The sequence below is a fragment of the Myodes glareolus genome, chromosome 5 (genome assembly GCF_982192425.1).
Source record: "Myodes glareolus chromosome 5, mMyoGla1.1, whole genome shotgun sequence".
Classification (NCBI taxonomy): Eukaryota; Metazoa; Chordata; class Mammalia; order Rodentia; family Cricetidae; genus Myodes; species Myodes glareolus.
In genome coordinates, this window is record NC_142030.1 from 35,906,283 (window position 1) to 35,929,124 (window position 22,842).

Consider the following 22,842-nt stretch of genomic DNA (forward strand, 5'->3'; position numbering starts at 1 on the left):
CCACCTTATTTTTCCAACATTAAGACACCAGTGACCTAACTGCACTAGGCTAGCTGGCATACAGAACGAGTCAATCCAGATTTGACTATTGAGCTTTATCAAAATAAATAAAGAGGCTAAAGTTATGCGGGAAACTAAAAATGAACCATGATAGCTAACGGTGGTTCCTGAAAAGATGTTCCATACCTAGTCTTTGGAACCTGTGAATATATTACTTAAAATGGTAAAATAGACGGCAGGCATATTCATAAAGTGTATTCAAATTTTAATAACCAAAAATTATTTAAATGATTAAATAGTCTGAAAAGTTGATACTCTAAAATTGTGCTGGGAAAAATATCAAAAAGTCAAATTACAAATCAGAATTGTGCAAAAGGTTTTTAATAACTGTTTATATGACCACAAAATTTGAGGTGGGGAGATTACCCATCTAACTGAGTTCCCAAAAGTGGGAATACCTTTTTACACTCTGGTAAAAGAATGAGAAGGCAAAGGTCTGAGAGATGAGCGCATGCTGACTGTGAAGATAAGCCAAGTGGGAGCTCACAGGGCAAGCAATGTGACCAGACTCTAACGGATGGAAAAGGTACAGTAATAGGCAATCTCTTAAAGTTTCCAAAAAGGGACACAGTCCTGAAGACACCTTCATCTAGACTAGTGAGACATATGTTTGACTTGTGCCCTAAGAAACTGTATATTAAGCTCTAACCCAGTCTGTGCTAAATTGTTACAGCAATAGAAAACAAATCAATTATCCTACATAATTGGCTGTTTTGTATTTTCAACTACTGTCTTACAATATTTTTAGAAATCTTTCAATTGAAAGCATACATTACTCAGAAAAATCAAAAGTCTTGCCTCTGTCAAGATAAAAATAAAAATACAACTACTGTTCACTATATAACTATGTACTATTTTATTAGCCAAAAGGTCAAGAACTTATTCATTATACAACAGAATGTAATTTTGTTGTTTTGGGGGAAGAGGAAGAGGGAAAAATGGAGGGAGGGAGGGAGGGAGGGAGGGAGGGAGGGAGGGAGGGAGGGAATATGAAAATATGACTGTATCAGGGAATGTAACTGGCTCAAGCAGCCAACAGGTTCAGTTATCCACCTAACATATCAATTAAAGAGGCAATAGTGAAAAGCAGAAATCTAGTCAATGTGTTGGGAAGAGAAGCAAAAGAGTTCAATGATCCCAATTTTGCCTTGGGAAACTGACATGAGTTTTAGGTTTAAACTGAGGGAGCACTGGAGCAAGGAGGAGGGGGTATGAATAATTAGCAGTCCTGTCCCAGTGATCACTGTTTCAGCTCTGGTACTGCAAAGGAAATCATTATTATTGCTTGAGGACAAGTTGTTTCTCAGGAAAAGATCCAAGACACGGCATCACTATTATGGGTAAATGTCCTGCAAGGTACGCAGCTACTGGAATCCTAGGTGACTGCAGCCTTAAGACAATGACTGATAGCTGCGGTCTCATCCTTCAGGTAGGATGAGATAGGATGGGTTGACAGTACATCCTTAGTTAGTATCAGACTTGTGCAGTCAGGCATGAGGCTGACCTGAAACAGAGGAAACTCAAAATAAAGGCAGAGAAAATAAACAGTCTAGGGACTTTTATCCTCCTTTAGCTATCCCATGAGCCCAAATGGGGAGTGTCAAAACTTCTTTTGTAAAAAGCCTTTTAAGTGCCTAAGAGCACAGCTGGAGAAAAGATGGTGACGTAACAGTCAAAAGGATGGGGTCAGAAAACTGAGATGGAGAATATTTGCAAAACAGTGAGGGAATGGACTGACTAACAAAACGTGCAATATTGGAAGTAGTTCAGAGAATATTTGCCAAGAAACAGTGATAGATACAACAAAATGAATAAATTAGGCCTTAGCTTCCACACTGTTGTTACTCCATTTACACAGGAAGAAACTGAGCACAAAACATTTACATAATTTTGCGAGGTCACACAACTAAGAAGTAACAAGGATGGAATTCAAATCAGATATACTAAATGCAATCCTTTAGCACCAGAAACAGAAGGGAAGCCGGGTGTTGTGGCGCGCACCTTTAATCCCAGCACTCAAGAGGTAAAAGCAGAAAGATCTCTAAATTCAAGGCCAGCCTGGTACAAAAAGTGAGTTCCAAGATAGCCAGGACTACACAGAGAAATCCTGTCTCAAACAAAGCAACGCAAAGCAAAACAAAACAAAAAAGAAAAAAGAAAGAAAGAAAAGAAAGGAAGGAAGGTGGGAAACATGAGGAGGGAGGCGAGAAGAAAAGGGGAAGGGGAGAGGGGTAAAATTCTTCAAAGACCTCGAAAAACAGTACTCAACTTCATATGGAAAAGCAAAAAACCCAGGAGAGCCAAAACAATCCAGTACAATAAAAGATCTTCTGGAGGCATCACAACCCCTGACTTCAAACTCTACTACAGAGCTACAGTACTGAAAACAGCCTGGTATTGGCATAAAGAACAGGAGGACCAATGGAACCGAATAGAAGACCCAGATATCAATCCACACATCTTCGAACACCTCATTTTTGATAAAGAAGCAAAAAATATCAAATGGAAAAAAAAAGCATATGTAACAAGTGGTGCTGGCATAACTGGATATCAGCATGTAGCAGAATGAAAACAGACTCATATCTATCACCATGCACAAAACTCAAGTCCAAATGGATCAAAGACCTCATCATAAAGCCAGCCACACTGAACCTTACAGAAGAGAAAGTGGGAAGAGCACTTGAACCCATTGGCACAGAAAACCACTTCCTAAATATAACCCCATCAGCACAGACACTGAGAGAAACAATTAACAAATGGGACCTCCTGAAACTGAAAAGCTTCTGTAAAGCTAAGGACACGGTCAACAAGACAAAACGACAGCCTACAGAATGGGAAAAGATCTTCACTAACCCCACATCAGACAAAGGTCTCATCTCCAAAATATGCAAAGAACTCAAGAAATTGGACACCAAAAGAACACATAATCCAATTTTAAAAAAATGGAGTACAGACCTAAATAGAGAACTCTCAACAGAGGAATCTAAAATGGCTGAAAGACACTTAAGGAAATGTTTGAGATCCTTAGTCATCAGAAAAATGCAAATCAAAACAACTCTGAGATTCTATTTTACACCTGTAAGAATGGCCAAGATCAAAAACACTGATGACAACTTATGCTGGAGAGGTTCTGAGGAAAAGGGAACATTTCTTCATTGCTGGTGGGAGTGCAAACTGGTACAGCCCTTTTGGATGTCAGTGTGGCGATTTCTCAGAAAATTAGGAAACAACCTTCCTTAAGACCCAATAATACTACTTTTGGGTATATATCCAAAGGATGCTCAATTGTGCCACAAGGACATGTGCTCATCTATGTTCATAGCAACATTGTTTGTCATAGCCAGAACCTGGAAACAACCTAAATGCCCCTCAACCAAAGAATAGATAAGGAAAATATGGTACATTTACACAATAGAGTAATACACAGCAGAAAAAAAATAACAAAAGCTTGAATTTTGCAGGAAAATGGATGGAGCTAGAAAACATTTTGAGTGAGGTAACCCAGACACAGAAAGACAATTATCACATTTACTCACTCATTTTTTAAACATAAAGCAAAGAAAGCCAGCCTATAAACCAAAATCCCAGAGAACTTAGACAACAATGAGGACACTAAGAGAGACTTACATAGATCTAATCTACATGGGAAGTAGAAAGTAGAAAAAGACAAGATCTCCTGAGTAAATTTGGAGCATGGGGACCTTGGAGGAGGGTTGAAGGGGGGACAGGAAAGGCGGGGAGGGGAGAGGCAAGGAGGGGAGCAGAGAAAAATGTAGAGCTCAATAAATATCAATTAAAAAAAGAGAAACCAAAAAAAAATATTTTTGTTGTTGTCAAGGATTGAACCCTTCACTGAACTTACCCCAGACCTAAAATATTTTTAATATTTTAGCAGCTAACAATTTATTTCTGAATAATGGACTTGAAAATAATTTCAGTCTTGTTAGAAGCAAAAAAATTTTTTTTTTCTTTTCATTAAAAGCAAACCAAAGACTGGGACCACGGAACTTCTTAATATTAATACCAACATTTGAAACTGCCATTTTGAGAATTTTTTAAAAGTGTACATTGGTGTTTTGCCTGCATGTATTTTATGTGTGAGGGTGCCAAGTCCACTGGAACTGGAGTTACAGACAGTTGTGAGCTGCCATGGGTGTTCAGAATCAAACTCAGGTCCTCTGGAAGAGCAGCCGGTGCTCTTAACTGCTGAGCCATCGCTCCAGCTCCAATCACTTTAAGGATTCTTGAGGGTTTGATTCATTTTTGGAAATATAAAATTCATATAGCATAAAATTCCCCCATTTGATAACTTTCATTTTTGGGAATATAAAATTCACATAGCATAAAATTCCCCCATTTGATAACTTTAAGTATATACACAAAAGATCACTACTAATTAAATTCCAGAACATTCTCTCTCTCTCTCTCTCTCTCTCTCTCTCTCTCTCTCTCTCTCACACACACACACACACACACACACACACACACGCATCAAAACAAAAATCTTTACAGTCCTACTCCCACTGTCAGCACCCCAGTAGGCTATTTTTTTCTTCTAATTTTTCTTCTAATGATCTGCCTTTTCCTAACATTTCTTATAAATGAATTCATACAATATGTGGTCTTTTGTAAATGATTTATTCACTCTGCTTTTCTTTCTTGCAGGGCGAGGGTTAGGTGGTCTAGGCTAGCTCTGAACTTCCTTTGAAAGCAATGAGGACTCTGAACTGGTTGTCCTGCCTCCACCTCTCAAGTACTGCATGCACTTCCATACTGGTTTTAGTGAGGCTGGATGTGGAATGCATGGTGCTTGCTGGGCAAGCCCTCTGCCAACTGAACTATATTCCTAGCCCCCACAAATTATTTCAAAGCCAACACCTACTTCTTACCTGCTCACACAGGTGCATATAAACATGTACCCACACATACAGGGCCCCCAAAACATACCATTCTATCTGAAAAAAAATGTCATTACTCAAAGAGCTATGTTATTAAACAGCTCTTAAAGTAATATGACTGATTCTCTTTATAATATTATATATTTTATCTTAACCAAATGGAAATAGTAGTCTGGGAAGTGGAGTGGAGGAGCCTCAAACAGTGCAAGGCTTCCTAGAACACTGAGTTGGAATGGTGGAAACAATGGAGCTGTCAAAGGGAATCTATGAGCTGTAAGAGAATAACACTCAGAGTGGGGTTAGACGGTCAAGGGAGGAGGGCATAGTGTCACAGGCCTATAATGGTAATCTCAGCACTACAGATCACGGCACGTTCAAGCCAGAAGAGACTACATATAGCAAAACTATCAAAAGAGAAAAAGAAAGAGAATGAGACAAACTGTCAAACAAAAAAAGCCAAAACATCCCAAGCAACAACACAAAATACACAATACCATTTATATAAAACACCAAAAAATAGATATGTACTTGTATTGGTGGGGAGAAAAACTTAGGGTTCTTAGTTAGGATTTCTATTGCTAAGATAAAACACCATGATCAAAAAACTTGGGGAGAAAAGGGCTTATTTCACTTACTCTTTTATGTGATAGTTCATTATCAAAGGAAATAAGGACATAAACTAATCAAACAGAACAGGAACATGGATGCAGGAGCTGATGCAGAGGCCATGGAGAAGTCCCGCTTATTAGCTTGTTCCTCATGGATTATTCAGCCTGCTTTTTTAGGAGCCCAGGACTACCAGCCTAGGGGGATCCCCACTCACAATGGGCTACCCCTTCACCCTCCATCTCCCCACCCTCCTCAACCCTGTCAATCACTAATTAAGAAAATGCCCTACAGGCTTGCCTACAGCCCAGTTTTATGGAGGCATTTCTCAACTGAAGTTCTCTCCTCTCAGATGACTCTAGTTTATGTCAAGTTGACATAGGACTAGCCAGCACAACTACCTAAAATAGTAACAGTAATTACCAATGAGAAGTAAACTGAGAAAAAGGGAAAGTCATGAGCCTAGGGGAAAGTTAACTTTTTAAACACTGACAGAATTCTGTGTTAACTATTAAGTACATGCTACATTTTAAGAAACTTGTTTTTATGATTTATTTTTGTTTTTGTTTTTTCAAAATAAGGTTTCTCTGTGCAGCCCTGGCAGTCCTGGAGTTGGTTGGTAGACCAGACTAGCCTTGAACTCAGAGACTGGCCTGCCTCTGCCTCCTAAGTGCTAAGACTAAAAGTAAACGCCACCACACCCAGGATTACTCTTTTGTAACTGACGTGTAAGTAATGTGTGCATCATGTGTGCAGGCAGATAGCCTTGGAGGCAAGAAAGTGGCATTGGATCCCCTTCCGCAAGAGTAAAGGCAGTTTTAAACCACATGATCTGGGTGCTGGGGAAATTTTCAGTTTTCTCAAAGAGCAGCACTTAACTCTCTAGCCCCATGGTTACATTGTTTGAAAAAGTTAGTTTTAGAGGAACCCCTTCCATTTCTCTCAGTGTATTTTTTGGTATTCTTCTAGCAAGACAGCAAGATCTACAGCCTCCAGATCCCAGACAACTCAGGATACACGCCCTCTGACTATAAACTTCTTTAAAGTTTATTTTTATAACAGAGTGAGATGTACACCAGATGGTAGTTTGGGCTCTCTAGGTGCACTCAGAAAGCAGCCAGACTTCTTCTCCCTGCCACCAACTCTTCAAAACAAAGGACTTTCTCTGTAGAGGTAAGCAGGACACTGGAACCTTTATCTTCCAGAGCTCCCTCACCATTCAAAACATGTCTGGGATGGAAAACTGCCCAGTAGGCCAAAGATCAGCAGACACACGTAGCAAATATAGCCAACTGTTTAACGTCTCAAATTGGCAACTGCTGGTCTATAAGAAACCTCTTATTCACCAAATTCATAGACTACTCATCTAATTAGTTTCTCAGCTGACCATCTTGACTTTTAGATAGACTGTATACCTGGCAAAGCACACTGATAAATTCTATCTATATACCCTTGACAGTCTCCTCAAATGAAAACACACATACACATTTTTAAAAGAGATTTATTTTTATATTATGTGTATGTGTCCCTGTCAGTACCCACGGAGGCCAGAGGCATCAGATCCCTCTGCAGCAAAGGGTTCCAGGTCTCCTGTGAACTCTAGACATGTTGTGTGTCTCCTGACATGCAGGGAATAAATCATTAAATGCTACTAAACAATCTCCCCAGTCTTATGCTTTTTGTTTTAGGTTCTAATATTGCAATAGCTAAAGCCTCTATTAGTAACGAGGGCATTAAAGACGCACTCAGTAGGAGCTAATACTCATAACTATTTTTGTTCTTAAAATAAATTGGTATTCCTTATTAATATAGTGTAAATGACATCACATTTTTCTGAGTGTAAAATTTAAAATTACCCTGCAATCCTTGAGCTACTTTTAGTCTACAAATTTAACACACCTGTTTTTGATTGCTTGATCACGAATTCTCTCAGTTGTCTTCATCTGATTTTGCTAGTCTAATTATGACTAGCTTCTCCTTTACTTTTTAATTTTTCCTTAAACTTATGTAATATAAAAGTCATTCATTATTTTTGAAGTCTTATTAAAAAACAAAAACCAATCTGCCCTTGAAGTGTGTGCCTGACAACCTTTTCTACCTCTTCCCAGCTACTAGTTATCTAGAGCTGTTCCATGCCGCCTCACAACCTAGTCTTGGCCCAAGGTCCAAGATCATCCTGGAATCCTAAAGAAGGGGGAAAACAGTATACAAGAGCATCACATGTTAGTACCACTGAAGAGCTCCTGATGTATAATTTCATAAAATATTGATTTGAGCACTGATAATATAAGCAGGAAATCTAAATTTAATCTCCTAAAAGTATTATTATTTTTAGAAAAAATCTGCATGACTCCTAAGAAATGAAAGCAAACTTAAAGATTAATTAAATGTACATTTAAAAGAATTAACTTATTATAGTTACTGATATGAAATATTATATTTCAAATATATTTTTATTTTAAAAACGTGAGCATTGCTATTTCTGTAGCAGAACCCATGAATAAAGAATGCACAGCTGTCCAGTAGATGTTGGGAGTCTGTTCAAGCTAGAGGGTCTGGATGTTCACTACCACCTAGTTTTTAACTCCCTTAGCTTACGTTCTACCTTCCCACATTTCATTCTACTTTAATCCATCATTACAAAAAAATAAAATAAAAAGTCAGACTTGAAACACTTTAACATGTTTTAAAACTTAAAAGCTACAAAACTGACATAACAAGAATGTAGAAAGGCCAGGTCAGTAGGGTTTGCTGAAGGATGAAAGGCAAGAGTATCGTGAGATCGCGGCCATCCTGGACTACACATTTTGCTGGGGGGGGGGGGGGGGGGAGTGGTTCACGTCTTTAATCCCATTACTGAAAGACAGAGACCAACCTGGTAGAGACCAAATTCCAGGACAGTCAGGCAACTCTTTCTCTTGAAGGGGAAAAAAAATGTAGGGTAGGACATAACTGCATATATAACTCACAGTCATATCTTCAAAACTTTGTATTTAGATACTATCCCTTACTTTGAAGTTTCTTAGATTTTAGTTTCAAGTACCAAGAGAAGCTTACTCAAAATCTTAAATTAGGGTAGCAACATTAGGCAATAATTTCAACTTAAAGTTTCAATACTGGTATTTATAGATGTTATTTTTTAGTAATATTACTTAAGAAATTTTAACTTTTCTCTTCAATTTTTTCAGTTCTGTAGACCAGGCTAGCCTCGAACTCACGATTCTCCTGCCTTCTCCTCTTTCAGCAAGTGAAGATAGCCTGCCTCCCGAGTGCTGGGATTAAAGGCATGGGCCACCACTGCTTGGCTTAACCACTTGCTTTTTAAATTAAACTTTTTCACGGAAACCTACTATTGTAGGAGCTTCCTCAAATACATATATACAGCTATATAAATTGTATTTAAATAGAATTTCTTATCATATAATGGGGAAGTTAATGCCCCAACTAGATATTATATGCTACCAAATAAAACTCCCAGGATCAAGAGGAATGGGTTACATCTTTTTGAGCTGTTGGCTAACAGGGTGCCATAGATCTCCTCACACACACTTTATAAGGCTCTTGCCAATGCTATTAGTTACTCTCCACACTTGGCAGGAAGACCCTATTGCTGACAGCACCACACACTCATGTCATCAAACATGGAGAAACAGCTAGTGCTCAAGTGGAAGTTTCATTCTTGCTGACTAGTGTTCACAGTGCTCACCCACATGCTACTACTGGAGAAAAGTACTCATCAGTCTCACCAGATGCAAATCCCACAATTTCAATCTGCCTCCAAACACACAGACTGGTGCAATAGCAACACAAATGTTGCATGATTAGCCAACTACTTTGGGAGTGGGGAGCCAGTCAGAAACAGTTTCCCTGTGTAACCACCCTGGCTGTCCTGGAACTAACTCACTTTGTAGACCAGGCTGACCTCAAACTCAGAGATTTGCCTGCCTCTGCCTCCCAAATGTTGGGTTAAAGGTGTGTATTGCCACCACCCAGCCCAAACTACCTTTTGATCGATTTAAGCCTAATCCATGAGACAGAACCCATACCTGACACTGTTAATAAAACCAAGAGCCTCAGACTAGATAGGTCATAAGCCCTAAGGGAAAACCTACTACAATCATTTTGCTAAATGATCATACCAATAAAAGGACTCCTAATGACATTTTGCTATATCCATAGATCAGTGTGCTGCTGAACCCTCATCGGAGAAGCTTCTTCTTGTACTAACAACCAAACTCACAATCAAACAATAAGAAGAGAGCGAGAGACTAAATGGCTCTGTACCACACCCCTCCTCTCAAGGCTCAGGAATCTATGCAGAAGAGAACACAGAATGATTTACAAGTCAGAGGAAGTGGACAACTCCAAGGAAGCTAGTTCCACACAGGCCCAAAGCCACAGAGAAACCCTGTCTCGAAAAACAAACAAAACAAAACAAAACAAAACAAAACAAAAAAAAAGGTTTTAACTCAGCTAGGCGGTGGTGGTGTATGCTTAATCCCAGCACTCGCTTTTAATCCCAGTACTTGGGAGGCAGAGGCAGGCAGATTTCTGTGAGTTTAAAGCCAGCCTGGTCAACGGAGCAAGTTCCAGGACAGCTAGGACTGCACAGAGAAACCCTGTCTCAGAAACCAAAAGAGTTTTAACTCTTGGGCTGAAGGCACTAAATCTGGTAAACAGAGTGTACAGTACACAGCACAATAAACATAAATGACTTAAAATAGGGGGTCAGACATTACACTGGCTGCTTTTCCAAAGGACCTGGGTTTGATCCTCAGCATCCATATGGCATGTCACAATTGTCAGTAACTCCAGTTCCAAGAAATCTGACATTTTTTTTCTGGATTCCATGGTCACTAGGCATACACATAGTACACAGACATACAAGCATGCAAAACACCAATGCCCATAAAATAATAACTAAACATATAAATAAACCAAGTCTTTTCTAAAGTTTAGAATCTGGGTATCCAGATTAAAGAAAAGTCTCTGTAACCATTATCAAGATTGGTTGATTTCTATTTTTATTTTGTTTTTGAATTTTTTTTGTTTTTGTTTTGTTTGGTTTTTGCTTGTTTATTTTGGGTTTTTTTGAGGCAGATTTTCTCTATATTACTTTGGCTGTCTCGGAACTCACTTTGTAGACCAGGCTGTAGAGTCTACCTGCCTCTGCCACCCAAGTGCTGGGATTAAAAGTGTGAACTATCACACATGGCAGATTTTTATTTACTTATTTATTTTTTGGAGACAGGGTTTCTTTGTTTAGCCATTTCTGACTGTACTGGAACTCTGATCTGTAGACCAGTCTGGCCTTGAACTCAGAGTTCCACCTGCCTCTGCCTCCCCAGTACTAGTATTAAAGAAATCACCCAGGGGTAGGGTATAGTGGCATAATCCTTTAATTCCAGCACTCAGGAGGCAGAGGCAAACAGGTCTCTGTGAATTTCAGGCCAGCCAAAGCTACACAGTGAGATCCTGTCAATAAATAAATAAGCAAGGGTAGTAATACATGCTTGTAATGCTAGCACTCAGGAAGCTGAGGACTGACTGAGACTATCTTGGGCTAAATTTTCATTTTGAGGACAGCTTGAAGTAATAGCAAGACCCTATCAAGGAAAGGGGAAAGGAAAGGAAAAAGGAAAGGGGAAAGGGGAAAGTGGAAAGGGGAAAGGGAAGGGAAGGGAAGGGCAAAGGAAAGGAAAGGAAAGGAAAGAGAAATTAGTAACTTCTTTGTGTAAAAATTAAACTTAGAAGTCAGCAAGACAGTTCATGAGTAAAGGCACTTTCTGTGAAGGCCTGGCAACTATAGTTCTGTTCCTGGGACTCACAGGGTACAAGAAGTGTGGTAACTTTAATGCCAGTACTCAGGGGGCAGAGCCATGCAGATCTCTGTGTTCAAGACCAGCCTGGTCCACATACCAAATTCCAGGTTTAAAAAAGGGTAGGTGATGGTGGCTAGAGATGCTTCAGTGGTTAAGAGCATTAACTGTTCTTCAGGGAATTAGAAGTCAATTCTCAGCACCCACATGGCAAGCAGGTCACAAAGGTCAGTAACTCCAGTCCCAAGGCATGATGCCCTCTTCTGACCTCTGTGAGTAGTACACACACATGACATAGACATACGTTCAGACAAACACACACAAAAGAAAATCTGAAAAGAAATTTAACCTAAATCAATGACTCTGTCATTCCTTCTCAATGTTATGACCAAAGAACCTGGACAAACCATTTACTCTTTTATGCAAACTGATAAAGATGCTATGAAAATAATTTTAAGAAGAACAAAGACTCAGAGTCAAGTCATTATGCCACTCCATTTTTAAAACTAGCATTACATGAGGGCTGGAAAGACGACTCAGCAATTAAGAGCACTGATACTCTTTCAGAGAACTTGGGCCCAGCACCCACATGGCAGCTTGTAACTATCTGTAACCCTAATTATTCCAGGGGAGCTGGCACAGTCACATATAAATACATGTGGGCTGAACACTAATGCACATAAAAATTTAAATTAAAAATTTAAAAATAGCGTTACAGCTGCAGGAATATACAAAGGGGTAGAAGACGTATGAAGAGAAGTACATCTAATAGTATGTTCAGACTTACTCAATAAATCTTTAGTTTTGAAGAACAACAAATTTTAGAAAATTCAGTTTAAAGCAACTTTACACAAGCTTAAAGTATTTTTACATATTTTTTCTTTTTGTAGCTGAAAACTACCAAAAGATTTTACATATTTTAAAATAATACTATTTTTTAGAGAAACTTCAATTTGCTTATCTTTATCCGGATGCTGGGGTAGGGGTGAATCTAGCCATTACTGAACAGGAAAAAATTTTCCTTTACTTTCTTTAGGTTCAACAACTAGAACCTAAGAATTAAACTCATTCTCTCTCTCTCTCTCTCTCTCTCTCTCTCTCTCTCTCATATACACATACACACACACACTCACACGCATGCACACACATGCACACACATCGTCATAAGAATTTGGAACACTGTATCTTACCAAGATAGCCCAAGTAACAGAGCATTAAAAAAAGTAACTTTTAGGAACCGTAAGTGGTGATTCGGAGACAGAGATAACAGTTTTGTAGCAGCGTCTATTATGCGTAGTGACAAATTCTCTCTGCTAAGACTCAATCTTCCCTGGTTTCAAAATCCCAAAAAGAAGAGCTTTGTGAAAACCGAGTCCCCATAGGAGCTTTAAGAGCTTATGACAGTGAGTTCTTTCGTAAAGCTCTGCTTTAGGCAAGTAAGGAATTTGGGACAAAATTCTATCTGCAAATGCTTTTAGGTCAAAATAATTTTATGACACAAAAACATACTTTGGACCCTGTTGCTATTAACAGACACAAATGTGTGAACTTTCATTGTACAAGGTATTTCATTTGCACTCTCAGCAATACAAAATACTGTAGGACAAAATTCATCCACTGAAAAGCTTATGACAAATTCAGAGCATAAGCTAATTATCAGAGCAGCAAAGGAACTTTGTGGCAGGAGTAAATTCTTCAGCAGATTAGCAAAGTGAAAATAGACCAATAACTGCCGTGGGGAAGAACACACACAAACCCTGTTAGTGGGGACTGAAGCTGTGAAGATTTGCCACGGCAAACAGTTACTCTCTATAAGTTTGTGCACCTTCTCTTTGAATAGACACATTCTTTAAGAATTTAATCAACAAAATAGTTTCACAGAGTGAGATAGCACTATTTATAACACAAGAGAATAAAACTGGAGAAACAATCTTAGCATTAATCAATAGGGGACTGGTAATGGTGAACACCTGCATGCAATCATATCACCCAGGACACTGAGACTGGACGACGCCATTTGTTCAAGGTCAGTAAAGGCCAGTCACTGTTATATAGCAAGGCCCTATCTCAAAAGCAAATAAAATGCAACTGTATCCATAAAATGGAATACCAATTATTTTAAAAGAATGAAAATCAAAATGCACTGACATAAAATTCTGCCCATATATAGTCAATGAAAACAAAGCTGTTTTTTTTTAACGGCCTATTTTTGGATAGGGGAGGAAAAGAATGGAAGAAACGAAGACAATGGAAAAAATAGTACACTAATTCCTATGCATTCATCAATGGTGATGGGAGGTGAAGATCATAGAATAGTCTCATCATATCACCCTACCTAATTTTAGGCACAGATGTGTATCTTCTGCTAACAGGAAAAAAAAGGGGGATTAAAGAAAAAAGTCAGGTGCAATAAGCATACACCTGTAATACCAGAATTCAGAAAGCTGAGACACAACTGTGAGTTCAGAGTTCAACTCACAGTTGAACTACTGTGAGCAACAAAGGGAGACTGCCAAAAATAAAACAAAACAAGAAAAACCCACAAAATAATCTCTTTAACCCAATGTATTCAAAGTAGTATTTCAATATGCAATCAACATTTTGAAAGTAAAAGGTATTTCACATTTTTGCACTATTACAATGGCTGGTGTGTAACTTAATTTACAAACCATGACATAATTCAGACTAGCCACATTTCAAAGGTCTAACAGCCACATGCAATAGGAGTACTGCAGTAAACAATACAGATCCAAAGACTTAGAATGCAAATCCAGAAAGGTATATTGTAGGCAACTTAGGCTACCAAGGTAGTAAGTAGGAAGTGAACACCACAGAAATGCAGACTGGGCCAGAGAAAGGTAGTCTCATGTAGGGAGCCACCTGGAGAAATCGCCATTATAAGATGGCACAGGTGGTCCTGCAGCTTGGAGGTAAACAAATCCCTTTGATGTTGCCGCATGGGGCTGAGCACCCTTTGCCTACATTTGCACAATTGAGCCTTGTCCCTAGCCAATCCCGGGGCCCGGGACTCCAGCAGAATGGTATTCACCAATCAGGACAGTACCCGAGTCCCTCCACCCTATAGAAGCAGCTGCCGCTTGGTCGTCCCCCCCCCCCCCCTCTCTCGCTTCCTGCTCTCCCTTCAACCAAGAGGCTCCAATAAAGTGTGATTTGAGAAGAATCCTCGACTTCATGGTTGTTCTTCCTTGCTGGTCAAGGGGCGCGCCACAGTCTCAGATGATTTAGATTTTATATTGTAAGCTAATAAGAAACACATACATCCCCCCTCCAAAACATTTTTTTTTTTTTTTAGCAAACACAAATGGTAGGTAGAAGTACTCTTTCTTTTCTCTTTTTCTCTGTAGCCCTGGCTGCCGGGAGCTTGCTCTGTAGACCACTCTGGCCTCAAACTCAGAGATCCCCCTGCTTCGGCCTCCCCAGTTCTGGGACTAAAGGTGTGCACTGACTACTCAGCTGCTGAGCACACAGCCACTTGGCCGCCGCCATCACTACCTGGCACCATTCCATTCCCGTCTTGCAAACACTGCCAAGGCTAAAAGGGTTTTTTTTTGGCAGAAGTCAGGAATCCAGCCATCAGATCCCAAAGCACAATATGACCTGTAATATCATCAGCTAACTGCTCTGCGCTGAAGTCATGGATTTCTTTTCTTCCTTTAATTTTTTTTTTACTACCTTTATTTATTTGAGAGGGCAATGCACACTCGTGGAGGTAAGGGGACAACTTGTAGGAGGTTCTCTTCCTCCAGGCCATGGATACCTGGCACAGAAAGCAGGTTCCCCTCAAGATGAGCCCTCTTCTTTTCTTTCTCTGCAGTAGGAAAGACCTGAAAGGTCACATGTTCTCTTTCACTTTCGAGACCAGGAAGCAACAGACGCCAGCAGTTGTGTGTGATATCCAAGACTGCACAGCCCTCTGCAGCAGACACAGCACTAGACAGTCACCATCAAACTGGAAGCCCACAGCCATCACTCTTTCTGCTTTTTGGACCATTTTTCATAGTTACTAAATTATCCATACTGGATATACTGCTCTCATAATTTAAAAAAAAGCCAACAAAAACATTTGCTTTTAAAACAAACATCTTCCCTCTCCTCTACGTGCCTTGTTCTAAACAGCAAGATTCCTTGTCACACTCTGATGTAAGACCTCTAAACTTCCCAAGTATATCTTAACCTAACTACAGTTAAACAACTGCTTAATGTCAGTCTTCTCTCTCTACTTAGGCCTTAAGCTGTTACTATCTTTGATGAATATACCAGGAGACTGGGACAAAGCCCATAGAATAGCCATAAAATTGCTCCAAAATTATTTTGTTTTTCTTCAGATTCTAAAAAAAATGATCTTTAGAAGGCTAAGAATAAGAACCAAAGTGGATGTAGCCTTATCTATCTAGAGTCATCTTTTATTTGGTAAAAACTACCACTTGCCCACCCCACAAGATTCTAGAAAGGCCACTATGGTGATGTTTAAAAGCTCAGTGCTCAAGCGGGTATGTAAGAGAGACCCAGACACCAAGGACACTCCATCCTTCACATACATGCATAAGTATCTCTGCAAGAGACAGATTTATACAACTAGAAAAGGTTTCCTTCCACTGCTCTGAATCCACAGCAGTCAGGTCTAGGTTGGCCTGGATTAGTTACCAGAGGCCCTCCTCTGCCAGATAAATGCCTTGGCCAAAAAGTGAACCCCAAAACGTGAGGAGCAGAGATATCACTCCAATACCGCCACTAGATCCAGTCACTTTTTTCTAGCTGTTCATTTGTCTTAAAATGGTAGGGTCTTTCTTCCCTAAAAGTTAATATATACTGGGGCTTGTCAAACTGCAAGCAAGTTACTTTTGAGAACCACCCAATCAATCCTTCTGTTAAAACATACAATCTAAACCAGGCGGTGGTGGCTCACGCCTTTAATCCCAGAACATGGGAGGCAGGACAAGTGAAATTCTTTAAGTTAGGGGACAGCCTGGTCTACAGTGCAAGTTCCAGGACAGACTCCAAAGATACACAGAGAAACCCTGTCTCGAAAAACAAAAGCACACATACAAACACAAACACACACAATCTTCATGATAATCACTCCAGATAGTCTTCCTCCAGTCCAAACCTCTGTAAAATTCCAGGACCATATATACAGTTGTCAAAAACATCTTTAAAAAGAATTTGATGCTAGAGACTGAACCCAGGACTTCATACCTACACAAATAAGCACTCTACCACACAGCTGCAGCCTGGGTCCCAGAAACCTCTATTTGACTGTTTAAGCAATGTTTTAAACTCCTTAGATAAAAACAGAAAATACACTTGGGGCCAGAGAGGTGGCCCAGTGAGTAAATACACTTGCCACCAAGTCTGCCCAATGGAGTTCAATGCCCAGAACCCACATGGTAGAGAGAACTGGGGTGACAGCACCAAGTGCGCCCACAGAGGCACACAATCAATCAATGCAAATCTACACTATTTTTCACCACAGACCCGCCCTTTCTCCACATTTTTTTCATCTCAGTCATCAATTCAAATCACTCTGCTTCCCCAGCTAGAACTTGGGAATCAGTTAAGCAAATCCTGCCCTTTCTCATCTGTACCTAGTTAACCAAGTCTTGCCATAATTTCCTTCCACTGTCCTCCTCTCCTCTACGGCCCAGCTCATTAAAACAAACTTGCAAGTTCCATGGTCTTCGGGTCTTTCTTCAAACTGATTCTTCAGTGAGTAATTATTCTCCCAAAGGACAAAGCTGATGTCTTCTCCCTACTCCTGGCAAACCTCAGCCCCCTGGAATCGTATTACAGCCAGATGAGCCAAGCGCCACCTCTTAGACATTAGCACTGTGAGTCTATATGGTACGAAAACAAGGATCATGAACAGTATAAAAGGAAGAGCAATGAAGTCCATAACAAGAGAAAAGACACTCAAAAAGAATTTCAATGTGTATTCAATTTCTATTCATTAGTTCTATATTTAACTGCCCAGATGAACCTGATTTAGGGATTCACTAAGCCCAAACTGAGATGAATTCCACTTTCTATCAATTTTCTTAAACCCCTTAACTAAAGCTCTTTAAAAAAAAAATCTCTAAGATCTCTTGGCACATTGCTGGGGGGGGGGTGGGGGGGAACCACTGACCTCAAATTCTTAATTCTTCTACCTGAGCCTCCAGAGTGCTGTGATTTCAAAGACAGACTCAACTTTATTTATTTGTTTATTTATCTTAACATTTCCAAGATAGGGTTTCAATGTGTAGCCCTAGCTGTCCTGGAACTCACAGCAATCTTTCTGCCTCCGCCTTCCAAGTGCTGGGATTAAAAGAGTGCACCACCACGGCCTGGCTCCCAACTTTATTTTTTTAAGAACCCTGGAACTCTGGTGGCATGTCTTTAATTCCAGCACTCCAAGAGGCAGAGGCAGGCAGATTGCTGTGAGTTCAAGGCCAGCCTGAGGTATAAAAAGAATCCTGATTTGAAAAAATAAAAATAAAATACTGAATGAAAAGATTGGCACACATTAAAATAATAATTTAATTTAAAAAATTCAAAGACATTTTTAACTTTACTTGTTTTAGGTTTGTTTTGTTTTTTGTTTGTTTGTTTGTTTTTCAAGAGAGGGTTTCTCTGTGTATCTTTGGCTGTTCTGGAACTCGCTCTGCAGACCAGGCTGGCCTTGATTAAGAGATCTGCCTGCCTCTCAAGACCTGGGATTAAAGTGTGCACCACCATGTCTGGCTTGTTTTTGGTGTAATAAGTTGGTTCTGAACTTCAGATCCCCCTCTGCCTCCATCTCAAAAATGCTGGGCTTAAGGATGCACCACCACACCTGTCTTATAATTTACTTTGAAAAACTAAATATAAACTAGGTATGATGACAGGCAATTGAATTCCCAGCTACTTGCAAGATTTGTCCCAGGAATTTGGGTCCAGCCTGAACAATACAAGACTCTGTCCCTTAACAAGAACAGAATAAAATACAGTGGACAGTCTTCTTTTCCATGAGATTCCACCAACCTTGAACTAAACAGGAGACAAATATAGTAGAAATTAAAGTAGAAGGGGGAACTACATGAAAACCAAGTAAACTCCAAATAATTTTCTTCCATCATGATATGGAATCCATGCCTAGCACTGTTAACAGGGCCAAGAAACTGAAGGCCCTAGTGGAGAACTTATTATCAATATTTTGCTAAATAGACCTAGTACTAAAATGTCTGCTAATGACTTATTGCTCTACCCACAGATCCGTCCCTCTTTCAGTCCTCATCAGAGAAGCTTCTTACAATAGATGGCAATTCACACAGAGACCCACAACTGGTGAATGTGCACAGGGGAGTAAGAGACTGGAGCTGAAGGGATATTTTGTTTACGTTTTAACAAACAAAGCTTGCCTGAAGATCAGAGTGCAGAGCTAAACCATTGGAGGCCATGGAGTGGTGGCACACACCTTTAATCCCAGGCCTAGGAAGACTGAGGCAGAGGGATCTCTATTCAAGGCCACCCTGGGATACACAAGATCGAATCTGTTTAAAAGAGAAAGCTCACACAAATGTGATTCCAAGTGCTAAAGCACTAAAGAAGTGGAGACAGGAGCTCAGTGTAGTCTGAAGTTTGGTGGAGATAGACAAAGTCTGGAGATGCAGTCTGAGGGACAGGATTGCCCCTCTGGTCTGAGCACTGGTAGAAATAAAAGAACTCTCTAGTAGCTGGTCGCTCTGCTTCTCTGATCTTCAGCATTAACCCATATATCTGACTCTGGGTTTTTATTATTAAGACCAACTAAAATTTGTGCTTCCTGGAGTGCTCAACATTAAATGGAACCAACATATCACACCCTTCCAAGAAAGGTTCAAGGATCTGGTAAAAAGGGATGACCGGGAAGACTGAGGTGGTGAACAACTTCAAGGAAATGGTGTTTTTTCTGAACACAACAGGGCACTTACACAAAGAAACTCACAGAGGCTATGACAGCATGCATAAGACCTGTACAAACTCAAACCAGACAAAACCCCAACATGGGGGTGAGGGGTGGGCATGAAATCCCACCAGAAGCTGAAGAGTTATTGTATTTGATAGCTACTAAGAGACGGAGTTAATTTTATTCAATGGTTTGGTCCCTGGTAGGCTGACCATACTTCAAGGCAGGCCTGACTCAAGAGTAGCTGAGCAACACAAATTGAACAATGAGTTTATTTTTAAAAAAATTTTAAGCAGTGATGACACATATCTTTAATCCTAACATTTGGTAGGCAGTCAGGTAGATCTGAGTTCAAGGCCAGCCTGGTCTACAGATCAAGTTCCAGGACTGCTAGGGCTATACATAGAGAAACTCTGTCTCAAAAAAACAACCACAAAGAAATTGTTTTAAAGAAGAAAAGGCAAAGTTGGGTGGATGTGGATAGGGAGATGAAGGTGGAGGGTGAATCTGGGAGTCTGGAGGATGAATACATTCAAAACAAACTGTTTATAGGAAACTCAAGAAATAAATGCCTGGAAAAAAAAATACAAAACCCAGGGCTAAAGTGAGGGCTCAGAAAGTAAGAGCACTTGCTGTTCTTTCAGAGGGCCAAAGTTTTGCTTCCCAGGATCAACTCTGAGTTGCTCATAACTGCCTGAAACTCCAGCAGCTCCAAGGAACCCAACACCCTCTTCTGACCTTCCTGTACACCCACATTCACAAGCACATACAAGCCCACCTAGAGACATGCATGCATATGACTAATTAAAAATAAAACAAATCTTAAAAAAATATGAAACTCTAAAATTCACACAAGAAATAGAAATTTTATACAAACCAATAGTTATTAAGTAAATTGAAAAGTCTTCTCCAGAAAAAAAAAAAAGCTAGGTCTAAATAAATGATTTTATATATATATATATATATATATTCTAGTCGTTTAAGGGCAATAATCCCAGTCCAAACTGCTCTTGCTATCCAGTTATTCTAAATATTATAATCCCAACAGCAGCACAAACTAAGACTTGTATCAGAGTTGGCAGGAATACAAAGAGTCAAGGTATCAGGAAAGAAAGAAGGAGCTGCAGATGTTGGCTACAGACTAGACTCAGGAAGGACATGCTCCGTTAACAGGGATAGCACCATAATCCAACCGCTAAGGAAGAGCTCATCTGAACTAGACTACCAGGTATAGTTTCTTACATAAAGCAACCAGAAGGCATCAAGTTCAGAAGGCAAATCAGAATTTGAGAAATAATCAGACAGAAAAATCTGAATACTTCATGGGAGAACCAGTCAGAAGGCTCATCAGGTAAAGGTGTGTGCCACCATCCAAGCTGGAGGACCTAAACTCCCAGGACACATGTGGTGAAATCAAAGACTCACTCCTGCAAGGTGCCCTCTGGCCTCCACTGGTGTGCCAAGGCAGCACACACAGAAATAAACGTAATAATTCCTAGGAACCATTTTTTTTAAAGTGATGTGAAAAGTGAAACCTGGAAACCATTTAGAATAATTAGGAAAAAGGAGAAGAACAGAGGTAGAAAGAAGGCAAAAAGAGAGTAAAGCCACCACGTCAGAGGTCCCCTTTTCACCTAATTCTTTCTCCCTTCATAATTGTGTCAGGATGCAAAAATAACATTTTTAGAGAGGTCTTCCTAGATTCTCTCAGCAACTCCGGCACCAGGTCAGGTCTCCACTTTAAGCTTTTATAATACCCTACACTTGAATTATCATCACAATTACACTTAATTACATAGAACTCATCCTTCCACACATCTCCCCCACTAGACTTTTAAGCTCCACGAGTATAGGGAGCCCATGTGGTTGCCCCCCAGCCTTAGTACATCTTCCTCGGAGGAAACACACAGAGCAGGGAACTACAAGGACACTTTTGTGGGATGTCAGCCCAGATTGGGATGTAGTCTGACAAGTTCCTCCCTAACAGACACTTCGGGTCTCAGAACAGTTTCCATCTCATTCAGCTATACAGTTCCTTCTTGAATATGAAAACCTGTGTATAAGGAGTTAAGTCGATAATCACCAGTGTCCAGGGAGGAAAAGTAAGTCTACTCCTAGCAGTCTCTCCAGAAAGGATTATGGGTAACTGTACTTTAATTTATCTTCAACTTTGCTCTATTTTGCAATTTCTCTTTAACGACCGTGTATTACTTTTATAAGAAAAAAAAACTTCAAAATGTTAACAACTTGAAAAGAAAACACAACAGGGCATGAGAGAATAGCAAAACTATAGAAAAGTTTTTGTAAACTGAGGGATCCTAAGTACACGTGTACTTTTAAAAACCCCAAAATACCAGCCTGGTCTACACGGCCAGTTCTGAGGCCAACCTGAGCGACGTAGTGAAACTCTGATTATAAAACCAACAATAACAACAACAAAACAAGACAACAGAGCTCACGCTCCAATAGGTGGGAAAGGAGATGACTCTAGGTGTTCATTAGTGAAGTGGTTTGGGGTCCTCTAGTAGGCATCCAAAGCAAAGAGCACCCACCGGATGCTGCCCTCTTAACGGGTGGGGAAACATAAGGGCAGTTAAAAAGGCCCGAAAGGGCACCACTGAGAATGTGAGAAGGAACACATAAAGCAAGAGGCAAGAGTATCGCTTCAATGAAAAATGCATTCCAAGTTTTAATCTGCCTTCCATAAGAATTCCTACAGAAGTGTTAATATTTTAGTTTTGACCGTAAAAAGCTAATTTTGGTTCGCCATCCCTTTTGTTCAACTGAGAACAATAATAAATTACCCTGTACTTTATCCCCAACTTTAATTTCCCCTCGCGAGCAAAAACAGAAGTCGTTTACGACTCAGGCAACACAGAATTTCATGCCGAACTGGATGCACAATTTGCTTTTGTAAGGCGGTCATACTCTTGAATACGACGTCCCTGAGTGCAATTCCAGCTCACGTATCTAAGTTACTTAACCTCTGCGTCTCGGTTTCCTCCTCTAAAGCAACACAGAATACAATAACCAGGGTTATCTCAATAAGTAAATGACGTGACGCGAGCTCGTATCGTGTCCTCAGAACAGTTTGTGAACCGTTTAAAAGAGAAAACCGGCAGCCCCTTAACCAAATGAAAAAGATCGACGACACTACGACGGACTCTTACAAGTAACAAACCGGCAGGCACTAACACACAGAGTATTATTCTCTCTTGACTCGTTTCTCTCTTTTTCTCTTCCTTTTTTTCTTTCTTTCCGCTAGGAGTCTGGAAGGAGTGGGGGATGTCCACGCAATCCGGCACAAAGTTTTCCGAAATCCAAGTGCAGAATCACAACAGACATGGCAGCGGAGGCCGCGCAGAACAACAGGTGAACCAACTCACAAGGACAGAGTGAGAAACCCGGCACCCTCCCGCAGCCAAGTTGGAGGGCGGGCCGAGCACTTAGTCCGGCCTTCATCCCCGCACCGAACACGCTTCCTTCTCTCTTTTTTTTTCCCCCAGCCAAGAATTCCGAGACCCAGCCCCAGACT

The 22,842-nt window shown here is 40.2% G+C and overlaps 1 protein-coding gene across 2 annotated transcripts in view; it reads right to left on the reverse strand.

Annotated features, from left to right (window-relative positions):
• The window catches only part of Bmpr1a (bone morphogenetic protein receptor type 1A), a 109,075-nt gene that overhangs the window by 85,848 nt on the left and 385 nt on the right, over positions 1-22,842 (reverse strand). The gene's annotated exons all lie outside the window — the stretch shown is intronic.